At 46.3% G+C, this 16,463-nt stretch overlaps 1 protein-coding gene across 6 annotated transcripts in view; it reads left to right on the forward strand.

Annotated features, from left to right (window-relative positions):
* Window positions 1–5,239: 5,239 nt before the first annotated feature.
* Window positions 5,240–16,463, forward strand: part of LOC144162335 (microtubule-associated serine/threonine-protein kinase 3-like) — a gene marked incomplete at its 3' end in the record, with an annotated part of 489,334 nt that continues 478,110 nt past the window's right edge. For all 6 annotated transcript variants that reach the window (XM_077692817.1, XM_077692820.1, XM_077692818.1 and 3 more), the window contains 1 exon segment: window positions 5,240–5,907.

Below are 16,463 nucleotides of genomic sequence, written 5' to 3' on the forward strand. Positions count from 1 at the left end.
GCACAGTACACGCAAACATCTGCTAAAGCAGATGCCCCCTGCGGGGCTATCAGATGTGAACTTCGTTATCAGGAATGTGTTTCGCGTGTATTTTCGTAACTAATCTTTCTTTGTTCGATATATAGCACAGTTCACTCTATTCGGGTCTGTTATAATCGAGCTTGACTGTAGCGTTACTCCAAGCAGCCAAGATTCGACCAAACTGCCCGTTTTGAGTAATGTGTGGTAGGCAGTGGTCGACCATCGGCGATGTCCCTTTTCACGTGCAGAGGCATGATGAAAATAATGGAACCCAAACTTCTTGGAAAGGCCCAGTCAGAATAGAAGCAGAGGGAACCTAAAGAGGCCTGAGAGAAACACTGCAGTGCACAGTTGAAGTTTCTTTCAGCATTCCTAATGCACAGAAATGCAGGCACTACAGCGAAAAAAAAAACATCCTGGGCCATCTCCACTAACGTGAAACCTAGGGAGGGGCGAAGCATGCAGTGTATCAGTGTATTCTTGGTGCCTTGGCGTTTTTGCCAATGGAGATGAAACTGTTGGGGGGTAGAGGTATACAGCTTTGCTGCAAAGGTCTCTTGTCTTTGAAGCACGAAGCTCTCTCTTTTTTTTTTAGTACCTCTTACGAAGCGTTCCAGCACGCGGCGTAAACGAGTGTCCCGGTGTTTTTTTTAGTACCCGCTGCATTCTAGCACAAGGCGTAGGCGAGTGTCCTGGTGTTTTAGTACCGTGACTACCTGAAATGACAATTACGACGACAGCAACAACAGGAGACGTCAACAGCCCCAGCCCCTAAGGGGGCTTTGCCCCTCATACTATTCATAGCGCACCCAACATCCATGTCAAGAGCTTTCTGAACACAAACCATCCACTTGGCTCATGGTCTTGCAAAGATATGTTTTTCTTTTTTTTTTATCACGCAATGCTTTAGAATGCTACCCACCTAAGGCCAGTGCATCATTCCCCCGTACGTCTCTTCATAAACAACTGAATGCAAGCGAAGGGTAGGCTTCGAACAAGCTATTTAAAGGAAAGCTGGCTAAGGGAGAAGCGAAGGAAGCAAAAACAAGAGACTACAAATGTCACTAATAATTAAGAACTACACTCTCGCATAATTACGCCGGTAAAGGACAAGGAAGATGCAACAGCCCAAATGCTAGGAAGAACCAACATTGTCACAGCCCATTTCTACGCCCAAGTCAATAAACGCACCGAAGCTTTCCAGGGAAGTTTGTCAGGCATCCCCGCTATCTTCCCTTCTCTCTCCCGAGCTCTTCCTCTAACCACATTTCCCAGGACGGCACAGTGACAAATCCATTACAACTGCGACACTCAAGGTTTCCGCTTCAACAACGAGCCCCTACAGCCCTTCTGGCGAAAGCAAGGAGCGAAAATTGTCTCTCTCCAAAAGATTCAGAGGAACACAGGCATTACAAACTAGCCAGGGTACTCCTATCTCTGCAAGCCTCATTTTTTAAAGACCGACAGTCTTTGTTGGGCTACTTAAATGCAGAAATTTTGGTCTGTCGGTCTGTCTGTGGCTCGATTCAGCCACCCAGCCAGAGTGAAATAAAATCGGTGCAATAATCTTGTATACTTACACCAAAATCTAAGCATCTAAGTCCGGTGTCAGTGTTTATACTTGTCAACATTGCTGAACAAGAACAAGACATTACGCAAATATAAGCCAGAAAGTCAACACATGAGTGATATTTGCAGTGTTCCTTAGTTAAAAAAATTCATGGATGCTTGGTTTTTGAGATAGCAAATGAAATACTACATCAATTGCAGAAAACCATCGCCAGCTGTTGCCCGCGCTACCTGGCGGCATTTAAAAAATCAAACAGCAAATGCAACGAAAGGTTCCACTAGATAAGTTCCACGTTCCGTTTGGAACGCTCATGGAGTAGGGCAACATGGTTCTATAAACGTTGTAGTAGGGTGCCTTGATTCATGCGCGTCTCTGCCTTACGGCAGCGCTGGCATCGAGGCACCAGACTTGAAGCAGTAAAACGTGGTAAATTTAAACTGACTTCAGCAAACCTCTAGCGTGTTATCTTGGGAGGATCGAGACGGAAGAGGAACAGCATGAAAGGTGAGTGGGAAAGAGAAGGGAGGAATTTACTTGCGAGGGGCACCAGTCGACTATCATCTTTCGTCGACATTTGCAACGAATGGAGCAGATATACGACCAATTTTTTTGTTCTGTCATTCTTTTTACGACTCACATACCTGACGGTCTTGTGGTGCTGTTGGGGGCTGCATGTTCAGTTCCATAAGGGCGGTTCAGGAACGAGACACGAGCAGTCGGTGCTGAGCGCTGATGCCCCGGACCCGAACTCATGGTCCACACTTAGATAATGCTGTGATGTGCTTAGATCAGGTCTCCTAAAAAGGTAATAATAATAAAAAAAAAAACACCTGCGTATACAAATAAAATGTTGCAGGTTCAACCGAAATGCTATTTAGAATACAAAAGTGGTAAGACACGACTGCACAATCCTTTTAATTCGTGCGCTTGAATTATCATGAATTTGACCGCTTGAATGTGTTATGAAATTCAAAGGCGTGCAAAAAATTGTGCATGCCAAGTCAGCCCTTCAGCCCCAAAAAGGCCCAGCGAAATTTTGTAGCCAGAAAAACTCCCAAGTCCCTGCTTCATGAACAACTGTGGCCACAAAATTCTTCGGTTTTGCATTAACAAGAGACGTTGCAAGGTTTTTTGAGAACTAAGCAAACTAGAATAGACACAATCATACGTGGGACATGTTAATCCTACTTAATGACAGAAGTGACATAAGCGATGCTAACTGGCCAGGTCCAGTAATTATGATGACAGTGATTGGTCATGGATCAATCGTCGCTACGTCCCTTGCTTTTGTTGTCAGAATCCAAAATATTTCTACCTGAACTATGAACTGCCCTGAATGACTGCGCTCGATGCACATGGTGAGACTCCTCGGTCCAGAATGCCTGTTAGAGCATGCCCATATTTTATGCTGCGGAGGCTAGTATACACTGTTGGTTTAAGCAGGAAATTTGTGTCCCAGTTCAACCAAAACAATAGCAATACTTAAGTTCAAGCAAGGAGGGCTGGAGATTGCTGGATAGGCCAAAGGCACATTCCAAGATGCACCACACCTGCTGAAAGAACATTATTTAATGCCACCTATTTGCATTTAAAAGCTCCAGTCTATCTATCAAAGGTTTTCCTTTTCCCGCGAGCCCGCGTTCGGCGTAACTGGTACAGAAAGTGGCGTAACTTGTGCCATGCAGCACTTCGAACTGTTTGCCTATGCAAATGGCAAAAAAAAAAAAAAAAGGGCACGCATAAATTGAACCAGACGTAAATGCAGACGGCAGCTGACACATACACGCGCACCACAGACACAAAACGGGCATTGCTACATCTTTCCGAATAAAGCAAATACGTCGAAGAATACTACTTACTCCGCAACCTTGAATGACTGCGCAGGCAGGCAGCGCAGGGAAACAAACGTTTAGGCCTAACGTACGATTGAGTGAAAGAACTGAAACGCTTCGCAGGACAAAGGGGCATAATAAGGGCTCTAAATGTAATTGAAACGTGTTCCGTCAGATAAACATACCATCAGCTAGACTCAATAGTCAAACCTGACGTCAGAAGCACTTTAAAAATCTAAAATTATTTAGTTTCACTAGAGTGAACTAGAATAGTGAACCTTATTCTAGTTCACTCTAGTTTCACCAGAGTCCTTTGAAGGACTCTGGTTTCACTTACGCACCTGTTGCGTCGTTCTACCATCGACGGTTTTGTTATCTGCGGCCTGCTCTAATGGAAAACAAAATAACGAACAGCTTTGCAACAGAAACACAAAGTCTGAGACTGGATTAAACAGATTACTTACGTAACAAGCACATAAAATTCAGGTTGTTCCTCCGCAGACGATATTCTGCTCGCACAATACTATCCGTTTCCCGCTCGGCTTGGTACTGTCACAGAACAAGGAGGAGAGTTCTTTTTTTGTTGTTGTTTTTTGCCTAACCAATAGTAGCTTAAAACAACGCGGCAAAGAATGAAAACTAAAAATATGACGTTCTTTTCAAGCCTCGTGCCAATTTGGGGCGTTCACTTAAAATCGAAACTGCCGCACGAAACACGCATCAGGATTGGTTCGTCTTGTCGTCCAGGGCAACGTTGTCCACGGTGTGCAGAAGGGGGGGGGCAAGACAAGGATGGAATTCAGCTTGGGGGCAACGAGTACTACAAGTACAGTGTAATTCTAGTACACTGTACTACAAGACAGCGATGAAAGAGCACGTAGAAAGAAATAAACAATTGGTATGTTCTAGAGGTCTAGTGCAAACAACCATCCAACCATCATGGATAGTCTTAGAACGATATGGCGCGTACCTGGCGGAAGTGGTTCTTCCGATATACTTCAAACGATTCCTTATCACGGGAAGAACAATGCGTGTACGTCTAGCCGAAACGTGACTCGCTTATGCCGAAAATGGGACCACGTACGGCCACGTGTGTAGACTGTTTGTCCAAAGATGCCAACAGCGTTTCTGTTCCCTTGTTTTCAAGAAAGTACAAATATATCAAGAATACAGGCTATTTGGGCGCCATAAATGTATGACGGCTATGTTTTCCTCGTGAATCCATAGTTTTTGTAAATCCTCATGCACTGAGTAAAACCATGAGGAAAGTATGCCTCCAGGAGCATCAAGTAGTGAACTGCTGAAACCGAAACTAATATGAATAAGCTTTACAACCTTTTTATTTTAAAACTAACATAATTGTAACATTGGTATAAAAAGTGTTTTTATTTATTTTTAAACTTGGACATTTAAGTCACCTTGTTTAAAATTAAACATTCGATACTAAGTTTTTGGCGCTAGTGAACACCCCACATCTCTTCAATCTGTCGCAAGAAAGCAGATGACTTGGGCATCCCAAAAACGCAGTTGCTTCAAACTATCTATGTTTGTGCTAGTTACTATTTTAATAATCAACAGAGGTTTTTTTTAAGGTATTTTTGAATGTTTAATTAGGTACTAACTGAACAGACACGATAAACGGGCTGCAGACCCAGCGTTTCGTCTGCTTGTGAGTCTACCCTCCATACAAATAGTTTTAAAGTGAGAGTGAGAGCGTTCGCGTGTTCATTAGCAAAAAAAAGAAAGAGAGAGAGAGAGAGAGAGAGCGAAGGCGCGTATCCCACCATGCAACGCGTGTCCTGCGCGATTATGAAGCTTGTGAATCATGGCTCTGATCCAACAGGAGGCTGCACCGTCTGCGCGCTGGCCCAATCGTTCGTGCCGTCCGAGCTCTGCTGTCGCTGAAGCGAGCCCGTTGTTTCGCGTGCCTCCCAGCTGAGGCGCCTGCGCGCTGGCGAGTTTTTTTCTCGGCTCGTGCGTGGGGGAGCTTTTGTTTGCAAACGAGCCGCGGCCGATATCGTCTGCTTCTTAGACCGTCGCCTCAGATCGTCGTCTGCACGGGCCACAACGCGGGAGTCGGCCAACGCAAGGCGTGGGTGAGACCACGACGGCGCCGCACAAACATGCTGCTTCTTCCGTCGACACCACGCGTTCGTGGAGTTGGTCCAGCGTGCGCCGTCCAAAGCCCGTCGCAACGACCGTCGTTGCAATACCTCACGTGCCATAAACAGTGCTTGTGATTTTGGTGCCCGACGGTCGGATAAACGCTGTCTCGACACACATCGGCGGAATCGTCGCGAGGATGAAAGTGCAAGCGAAACAAAAGCTTGGTGGTGCGGTGAAAGCGATCGGAGCTACGTTTTGTGCTTTTTTGTTGTGATTGCTTGTTTTCCTCGGATTTTTATTCGCCCGTTCGACGACTCGACCGACTTGCTTCGACGATGGCCTTCGTCTTGAACGAGTTTGCGCGCTGCTGGAGACCAGGTGAGTCCGTTTGGTTTCTTTCTTTTTTTCCCGCACTTTCCTTTCATACCTGAAGCCGTACACCTTGTGAGTGGGGGATCTATCGAATTGCGTCTCGTGTCCTTTGCATGAACTGCGCTCGCGACCGCAAAGCGCGCGCTACTGGCACCGTCGAACAAAACTTTTTCTGGCCGAAAATAAAAGAAAAAAGAAATATTGTTTTTGCGTCCGTCCGCTTCGCTGGCTTCATGTGAACTCGGCGCGGGGTGGGGGTCAGGGATGAAACGATACGAGTTATGCCAAGATAACCCAATTTCCCTTTGGCTGGCACTGGCGACGCGGAAAACAGCTCGGCGATAATCGAGTCATTCGTCCTGCTATCGTGGTTCGATAATTAAGCGAACGCGTGCGGCACTTTCACGGTCTAACTCGACGCAGCGCGTCCGGGTCGTTCATTCCGGTGCCTGTTTCTCGCTTGGTTAGCTCGAACGAATCGCCCGTGACCGTGATGTTGCGTGCCGTGGCCGTACGAACGAATCGTAGTACGCCATGCGTTCATGCATTGCGAGCCGTAAACACTGCAGTGTGCGGCCCGCCTGCAGTGCGAGATCGTCTGCGAGAAAGGTTCACGTACCACGTCGTCTGCTGCGTCGGCCAGGCGTTTCACTCGTCGTCTGCACGGTGCAGTTGAAGCTGCTGCCAATTACGGTCGTCTGCGACCTTTGTGGCTGTATCCGTTAATCAACCTCCCGTGATTTGCTGGGAGAAACCGCACCCGGGCGCGTGCACTCGTCTAGCCGCAATTTCGTTGCGTTTCTGTCGATAATCTAGCTTTTTGTGACTGTTACACAATCCTGTAGAATAAAGGCCAAGAATTAGAAGCGAGTGCCAGCTCAATGTCAAATAAAAAATAATATATGATGCGCAATAATGTTCCTAACTTCGTGGCGTTGCCATAGACCATGAGCTACCAGACTGGCCGTCCGGTATAACACCAAACGGAACGTCTAAAACGGTGTGCGTATTGGCTGTGCTGTTCTCCTTGTGCTGCTTGCTGTTATTTGGTAGTAGTAGCACCGTTTAGTGATAGGGAGAGTCAGAAATCTTATGGGGGTTGTGGGTGGTGAGGAGAAGGATGATGAGTATTGGTGCTTGAGTGCTGAGATCACCAATGCAATGATTGAGTCACGATATGGACGCTGAACACAAAATGGTCGTTCGTAACAGTGAGCACGTGTGGTGCGAGTAAGAAAAAAAAAAACACAGTTGTTTGGTTTACTAAACAGCCCACGTTTACTAGTTCGAAGTGCGCTGTCACGAGACTTTATTTGCAGACAGCGTTGTTGCACACAGCGTGGGATTGTTCCCCTTGGTATCATACAAAACCTTTCAAGGCCTTTCAACTCTGCTGTTATTGCATCAAGTGGACTGCTTTGCGTTTTAGATGAGATGTGCATCACAAATGGGTGTCTCAAATTGCCCAGAGACAATACGAGCCTTGTGCAAGCACAACAGAAGGCTTTCGTACTAATGTGTGCTAGATGGTTAAGTCAAATAATTCGCGTAACTTTTGCAGATCAGTCAAGGCTAATCAGGAGATCTGGCGAATAGGTATTCACATCACCATTCTTGCCAAATCTAAACATATGGGCCATCAGTCAATTCGTTTAGTAGAAGGTTGAACACGTTTATTATGAGGCCGCATGCCTCAAATAACATCTATCATCTGGGTTACTATATACTTCTATTGAGGCTGAAAGCGTTCTGTGGAGGCCTTTGCCGAATGAGTCACAGCTGTCCATCACTGTTCGCACAGGTGGAATGATGTCGGCGTGTCCTCATTCACACTGGCAAAACGCAAGCAGCACGCAACCAACCTGCAACCAAGTATTCGAAAAAGGCAACGAAGACGTTTCCTGTTCAAGCTTGTCCGAAATTTTAATACACAAAGACAAATAAAGTAGCAGCAAAACATTATGAAAGAGGGATTTCAGCACTAACATTAGCTTGTACAGGCAACAGCTGCGGAAGGGCCATCGGATTTCTTTTTTTTTTTAAACACTGACCTCGTTTTTGAAATTTTGCAAAATGCAAACTGTGTTGGGTAAATTAAGCAGTAATTTATATGACATCTGTCGTTATCAAGAAGCTTCTTTCAAGCCTGACTTGTCAGCTTAATCATAATGAATGTTCAAATTGATTTTCTTACATTTTATTTAGCCTTCAGGGTTAGCATGCGTAATACATGCATTGAGACGGGCCTTGTTTGCTGTTAGTCGAGCTTAAAGGCCGTTAAAGTTGCAAGACCTGGCTGCATCTTCATGAGTCGTAAGGTATTTTTAATACCATAACATGATGGAGTGCTTGCATTCCCTGTGAAGACAGAGAGAGAGGGGAACGTAATTGAGCTACTGTGAACGAGCCTGAAGGTCCAGAGAATGAGCCTGCAAAGCCGTCGTTAATATAAGAATAGTCATAAAGGGGCGAGTGGAAGGTCAGATACAATTAGGGCTGTCACGGTGTAGTAGTTGTCCTGGAGTGGAATTCTCAGTTTTGCCCATTTTATGTTCATTTCAATGTGTTCATTTCAGGCGAGCCATGATTGGCTGAAAGCAGATGATCAGGTGCGATGCAGCACACGGGAGGCGAGGCGTCGGTATCTGTGCATATCTGTAACAGGTATCTACGCGTATCTGTCACAGGCCTCGTAAGTGCAACATCGCGATTAGAACGTACCCGAAGTGGGACATATCTGAAACGGACAAACCTAGAATTTTGCACCTGGAACCTGGACTGGTTGTTTTATGCGCGATTCCACAGCAAGTTTAGTGAAATTATTCATCGACCCAATTGCTGATTTTGCTTCGCATATATGCAGTACCTGTTTACAAATATTGTTGGTGGGTGATCCATCATGGAGTGTGTCTCTTGTGTTATGAGTCTTGATAAAACTGGAGCTCGCAAACAATTCCACATTCGAATCCTCAAGTGTTGCTTGACATTTTCGCTTGGCTGCGTTTTTTTCGTCAAGGTAAAGGCATGAGCTTTTCTCGGCGTTCTGTTGTCCTTTTATCGAGTTTTGTCTTTTTTGTACACATGCCGCCAAACATTTTTGTGCTTTGGTCTTTGGAAGCCTTGCTACGAACTCCTCATCTCCTTTGTCGTAGCACTATGTCAGATTTTTTTGGTCGATAAATTTACATGGGTTTGTCACATTCTTTGACATTGTGTCATACGATGTTGGCCGGCGTTTGGATGACCGTTGTGTTGTTTATATTGTTATCGACCTTACTTGATCTGAGATTGCTGAATGCTGTCTGGCACTACATTTAACAAGTTGTACATTTCACTGTGGGCAAACAAATTTGTCATGTACGTGAATCAGTGATGGACTGGTTAATGCCTATAGATCAAAGCTTATCGCATTGCAAGATGTGAAAAGATGTAATAGAGCCCTTATTCTACCTCAGTGAAGCAAGTTAGGGGACACAGCCTCGAAATATTTGAATAGGCGCAGAGCTTCTGTCTTCAATGATGGCTCTCCCCACGCCAGACACAAAACAGTTATGAGAATACAAGAAACAGCTTGCAAATGTTGCTAACAAATCTGCAGCTTTTTTCATTTTAAAAATATGGATGTAAACATATAGAAGAGATGTAAGGTTGGCATGACATAAACATTCTGTTCAATGCAGCATGAATGGTTTCGACACAAAATTGATTTTTGGTCCTTCATTTTGTTCGTTGTGAATGATAACATGCACGTATATAAATAACAGATTGAATGCTATGATGGAATAAATTTTTTTGGAGATGTTAAAATGTTTTAACATATCGCAGTGCATGATCAGTGTGCACTACCTGCTATTTGCACGTGTGCTTTGACAGAGCAGCTGCCGCCTAGCATACCCCAATCACAGAATAGGATCGCACAGAATGCTGAATTGTTCCCATTGTTCAGCAACAATTTCAACGGGAAACACAAACAGTATTTTGCGTAGCTTCTTTTTCTGCCGAGTTTATTTTTATCCCATAAATGTTATTGGATTGTCATAGAGTTTTTGACATTGTGTGAGTTATCAGTTGCAGTAGTCGAAGACAGCCCAAAGTATTCACAACACAGAGGACAAATATTATGGCAGTGCTGCAATCTTTGTGCATCGTGTCTGCATCGCTCCATCGTTTTGTGTGACAAAGTCAGCTGTCATTAAAAAGTTTGGGATGGGCACCAAACAGCCCAAGCTGCAGCAGTACTGCCATCAGCTTGGTTCTTGTTTTGTTTCGACAAAATAACTTTTTTTTTTCCTTTCTTAACAGCAGTGTCAACTTTTACGCAGCTCAGACTTGCGCGACCAACTTTACGAGTCTGGGCTCTTCCTTCATCTTATTGACGTGGTCTTGCTACTTAAATAGAAACATCGAAAGATGGTAGATTAACTTTTCATCAGTTTGATTATGGAGGCTCTTGCATATTGCACGTGTGAGTGTAATAAACGTTGATGTCGTACTTCCTATCCTAGCTGTTTATTTGATAACTTCTCTGCACTGCTTGCATGCAGTAATCCCACCAGAAGCATAGCCAGGAATATGGGGGGGAGGGAAGTGCAGCCCTAATAGAGTGTTCACCAGTGCCTGGAAAACTGGCTGTGGTAATTCAAGGGTGGTGACAGCTGCCATGCCACCTTTGGCAACCCATTCAAATCTCATCAATGCTTCGGGAAGGCCCGTTGCATTGTTCATTGTGCTGCGTTGCGTTGCGTGGGTGACCCGTTGCGTGGGCGGCCTATGGGACCATAGAGTGTGCCGGCTTCTAGCGGCAATTCCTTTGTAGACAGTGGCACTGCCTCACAGTGTTCCGCTGTGCATTTCTTCAAACCTATGTTGCTCGTTGTGTACCCTGGGGAACCAGAAGTTCTTGTCGGAATAAAAGGGGAAATGGCGGGAAAAAATTTCCGCTTGGTTTTAATTTTTTGTAGGGGCGAGTCAAGAACGTGTTTTACAGGGGAGCTGGTTGGCTTGCTTTGACATGTACTTGTGCCTTGCTTGCTGACTGTGGGAGCATGACTAAGGATCTCTTTTTCTTTATCGCGTGAAAAATTGGCACAATAATAGGGGTAGCTCGTGAATATTGTCGCCTTCACCGGTGAACACCCTGAACTGCATTTCAGCCTTAGCACATTGGCAAGTAGGGCTGAAGTTCATTTTGTTTGAAACTATGCAGTGTAATATTATGCACACTTTTGTTTCTGTCTAGGTGCACACTATATCAATGAGATTTCAGCATTAATAAATGGCAATGAACTCGTTAATGCACTTGACGCTGCACTACAACATGTATGTATACTGTAACATGCAGGTACTTCAGTGCTTTTGGCAGTGGTAGTGCATTGGGCTTCTCTGTGGAGTGCCAAGTTCAAATTTTGTCGCGTTGCACATGTGTTTTAAGGTGCCTTAGATGCCCCATTCTGCAAAAAATCATTGTGTTGTTTTTGTTGCTGTAGTAGTAAGAAAGTGGCTGCTGCTGTAAATGGTAAAGAAAAAAACGTGATGATGGGATTTGAACTAGGAGTGAAGCCTGATGCGTCACCACTTAGCTATTACTGAATGCATGTTCAGAGCAGTAGGACAAAATTTGTTGTCGTTGACCTTTTCTTCGTGGCATATACCCATGAATTAGCCAGGAATCCGGACCTTTGAGCAGTAATGTGCCCTCTTCACAGAATTCACAAAACTCTGAACTGGAAATGTAAAAGCTGTACAACAGTGTGTGCCTTAGCACTGTAACATGGGGAAAGGGAAGTGGAGAGGGAGCAAACATGGGGTAGCAGAAATAAAAGTAGGTTGAAGTAATTTGCTATAAAAGAGCAAAAATGAAAGTGAAGAAAGAGGCGAAAGCGAAATGTAACAGCAAATAAATTATTAATTACTATAGATAGGCTTTTGTGTTCCAAGCACGTAAGCAGTCTTCAGTGACCCGGGGGATTTTTTTGTTTACTCAGTACATTTGTGGTAATTTTTTTTTACTGAACTACAGCAACAACGACAATGGTTTTAAGTGCAATGCACTTCTTAAGCGACCCTGAACCTGCGTCCACCGGCGATGTCCGCATAGCATACCCACGTGGGGGATTGGCCAGGAATCTCCTCGTCTTCCTTGGCAACGGGGGGAGATGGGCGCGCGCTGCCTGGCCGCTGACATGGCACATACCCACGTGGGGGATTGGCAAAGAATCGGGCGTGAGAAGGGCTAATGCACCCGCTTAAAGGAGTACTGACACGAAATTTCAAAGCTGAGATCCGCTCTAGCAATCAAGTGTCTGTGAATAAATGCATCTTTCTTTCTTTGTAGTTGTGTGTGCATGTGTGTGTGATCTCTCTTTCGCGAACATTACCGAACCGCGCAAATTCAACTCGTGCATTCGCACTTTCACATTCTTCCCCTCGGGGAAATGCGGGGAATTTATTTCACAGAATGGGGCACTAGAGCCTTTCTCCTTACAGTAGCCTGTCATGACATGCACTGCTGGCGTGAGTGGCGCCAACAACTGCGCTAGGGTGGTTCAGGCTTCCCAGATCTGGTCCCATCCTGCTCACATTTCACTACAGAAAAAAGAGCTGTTGCTGGCTAGCCATATAAATAGATCCCGGTCACGTGGCTCCTGCTGGCCCCCGTTGACTGTTTTCTACTTGTTCCGGTGACCTTATTCGCTGGGTGCATTTGCGTGGGTTGAGGCTTGTGCGGGTCATATTACAGAGGCTCGTTTTATCACGCTGGAGTGCAAACTATCCGCGGCAAGCGTGTTTGTAAAATGTTTAAAGATTCGCGAAGAAACCCGTCTTCTTGTCCGGCTTGCTTGATTAGGCACACTTTTGCCGCGTAGGAAAATGTTACTAAAATGCGCCGGGCCTTCGTAGTTGTTTTATCTGACATCTTATATTCACCATAAAAAAGGAGTTGAGGGCTTGAGAAGACTGAAGCGGGGGTCGAGAGGCGGACGTCGACCAGAGAGAGAGGTCGGACCGGCACGCCCCCGCATTTTAGTAACATTTTCCTATGCGGATATGCGCCGGGCCTTCGTACTTGTTTTATCTGACATCTAAAAAAATGTCTTCCCAGCAGTCGCGTTTTTTCTTGTGGTTCGTGACAACCCGTGAGGGAACACTGGGACTCGTTGCAGGATGGAAGGTCAGCGGCTGCGCTGACTAGGCTGAAACGCTGTTTATTCTAATCCACACTTGGTTTGCATACACCGCAAGGCGGGCGGCAGGTGCACACTGCACTCTTCCCGGGCGCCTGCCGGTCCGACCTCTCTCTGGTCGACGTCCGCCTCTCGACCCCCGCTTCAGTCTTCTCAAGCCCACAACTTCTCCCCCACGCCAAAACAACAAACAAGACACAAGTCAGGACAATAACGACCATGAGTGGTAGGCGGGGCGAGCGAAACTATTTCCTAAGAATTTGGGAGCTTCGACCTTCCCCCGCAAGGCAAGGCTGTTACGAAAGCGCCTCAGTTATCTCGCTCCCCGTCTCCCGTCGCCTCTTCTACTCCCTCACCCACCCTGTCCTGGCACGCCTTGACACCAGCAAATGCGACTGAAGTCGACTCAAGGTGGGGGGAGGTCAATGGGAGATACATGGGATTCATGGCCACAGGGCCTTCCTACGTTGGTATCAGACTGCTTGTGGCGCATGAAAAGTCTTTCCTGCAACTCATGTCATCACTAGTGAAGCCAACTTCTAAGGAGCTCGCTTTATTTCGGAGCAGCCGAAGCCAACTTATTCCCGCGTGAAAAAGTTTCTGCGTAATTTATTTTCTTATTTTTTTATTTGCACGCGCGATGAGCTTCGCGTATGGGCCAAGCAACGCTTGAAGGGCTTTTGTCACATGTTGAAGCGGCGCATTTATTAGCTCTTCTCCTGGGTGTGGCGTTCATCCTGGTCTCATTACATAGCAGCTCACATGATCACCCAGAACAGCGGCACACACCAGCGTAGCGACCACTCAGCCGGTGCATGTAAACGCTTCTGCAGATCGGCCTGCTTACCCTCTCCTGATATGGGCATGTGGGTACCGCGAAAACACTGTGCCTGGAGAACGACATTCAATGACCGACAACGCAGTCTGCCATTCATCACTTAAAAAAACCGTTGTTTTCTCCAGGTTTTTTTTTGCCGTGCTGTTGCCCTAGGTGCCTTCTTCTTGCGGGGGTCGTTGGCTGGACGCATGATGAAAGTGGCTGTTGATAGCGCAAGCAGGGCAGATGCATGCGTAGATCCAACTTTATTAAGAGGCTACGACGATCACGTAACCTTTATTTCGAAAATCCCGGGCCATCTTCACTATCGTGAAACCTAGGGAGGGGCGAAGCATGCAGTGTATAAGCGTATTCTAGCATGCAGTGTATAAGCGTATTCTTGGCGCCTTGGCGTTTTTGCCAACGGAGACGAAAACTTTGGGGGATAGAGGTATAAAGCTTTGCTGTAAAAGTCTTTTGTCTTTGAAGCACCAAGCTCTCTAGCGCGAGGCGTAAACGAGTGCCCCGGCGTTTGTTTTTTTTTAGTACGCGTTACGTTCTAGCACGAGGCGTAAATGAGTTTCCCGGTGTTTTAGTACCGTGACTACAAGGGACGATGATTACGACGACGACGACAGGAGACGACAACAGCCCCGTCACGAAGGGCCCTAAAACACTGGGCCGAACGATTCGTATGGCGGCGGATTCGGTTTCGTTGGGTTGCACACATTTACGAAACAACACCATCAACCGCGGTGGAGTCCAAAAAAAGTGGATGAAACTTCTCCGTCTTTCCGGCCGGCGGTGTCCGCGTAGTTGGCGGCAAGAGCGGCTGCGTCGCGTTCGGCGTCCACTCTCTTCCACCTCCATCGCGTTCCCGTTGCTGCGCAGCGGGTCCGCCGAAACACTCACTCCCACGTCCTCCCGCGCCGAGCCCTTTCTCCTTATCCGGATCTCTCTAGGCGGGCGATTTATGCTTGCGGACATTTCCCGGCTCTCTGGGAACGCATTCGTGATGTGTGCAGTAGTAAACAGCTTCGCCTAAAAATTACGCACCGAGATGTGTAAAACGACCCTACTGCTCCTACGGCAAAGCTTAGCTTCACACAGCTTTTGCCGCGTGCGTTGGATATTCTTGTACTCTTCGGCTGGCTATATTCTAAAAACGCGCCAAATGAAAAAAACATAATCCATAGGAACTTCCTGCAGCGCTATCACGTGCATGCGCTGCGTCGCCGTCGACCGCCGCCGTCGTCGTCACGTTGCCCGCCTCGACCGCACGGATCTACGTGATGTCATTCATTTTGGCTTTCCTTAGCCCGGTGGCACTGTCTGAAGGTGTTTGTCTGATCTCGAAGGTGCGGCTGATTATGTCGGGAAAAATACGGCTGTGAGCTGATAGTTTCAGATCTGAAGGAATGGCTGCTGTCCGTTCCTGCGGTGCGATCGACGAAGCAGAAATGGCAATGACTGTGCATCTAGCGCCTTCCCGGAAGTGTACTGACGTTGTACTGCGTGGTCACGGTATACACGCGGCGTGATGTATTCGTAACCTGATCTGATTGGCGCCACGCAAAAGCTGCCAGCAGGCCCCGAATGCAGCGCTTCAGTCACTGGCTACGGAACGCGGATGGTTCGTAGTTATGCAAGCTTCCGCGGTAATTAATCGGTGACGAAAGAGAAACACATTGGCGCCAAGGATTGCGACAATACGGCAACCAGACCAGTAGAGCCAGGCATTTACGTAAGGCGTTAAACGAACGAGTTACCTCTACCTATAGTTACTATTTTCGGTAACGAGTAGCGTACTTAGTTACTTAAAAAAAAAAAAAAAGAAACGGGTGCCATATCTAGTTTTGTTTAAGGCCAAGGAACGAGCAATGGTACCTCCTTACTTCTGAGGAGTAACGTGTGCAACATCGCTTAAACGGCCTTGTTTTTATTTTAACTTGTGCATGCGTCTATAGGAACATTGCGCTGATGTTTGCCTCGAAAGCAGCAGCGCCGTTTTCTACATTCTGGTGGTTCGAGGCGTCTTTTCTAAGTTAAACCTGGATATAACGAATTTGCAAAAAATCGCATTTTTTCGTTACATCCAGGTTTTCGTTACATGCAAGTTTCGAGTTGAAGCTCGCGGGAATGAAGCAGAAACGAAACCAATATGCTAGGCATCAGTTAGCGTCACTAAATAAAGGCTTAAGCGTAGCTTATTTAGTGACGCTAGCATCAGTAATGCTGAACTCACCCTTGTTCAAGGATATATTTCACACTGAAAAACTGCGTGATTTGCGCTTGCTGCTACTACACGGCCTCCGAATTCGCAAACGTAACTAAGTATCACTTCTGCTTTTTGATACTTTTCGGCGTGCCTTAACGCGTTTCAAGAACCAAACTTACGCTGAAAGGGCGCCTTTTCGCGAACTTCATGCTCTTTTCTGCAGTCAAAATTGTTGAAGGAATGCTAGCTGGGACACTGTACCGGGTGGTGACGTTCTTCTTTCTCGTCGGCGGAGACGGAATTTAAAATTTTGAGCTTGTCTTGAAAAGACCAATATTTTCGT

This window comes from Haemaphysalis longicornis, unplaced genomic scaffold (assembly GCF_048455015.1).
Source record: "Haemaphysalis longicornis isolate Haplotype H1 unplaced genomic scaffold, Haemaphysalis longicornis Haplotype H1 scaffold_12, whole genome shotgun sequence".
Lineage (NCBI taxonomy): Eukaryota > Metazoa > Arthropoda > Arachnida > Ixodida > Ixodidae > Haemaphysalis > Haemaphysalis longicornis.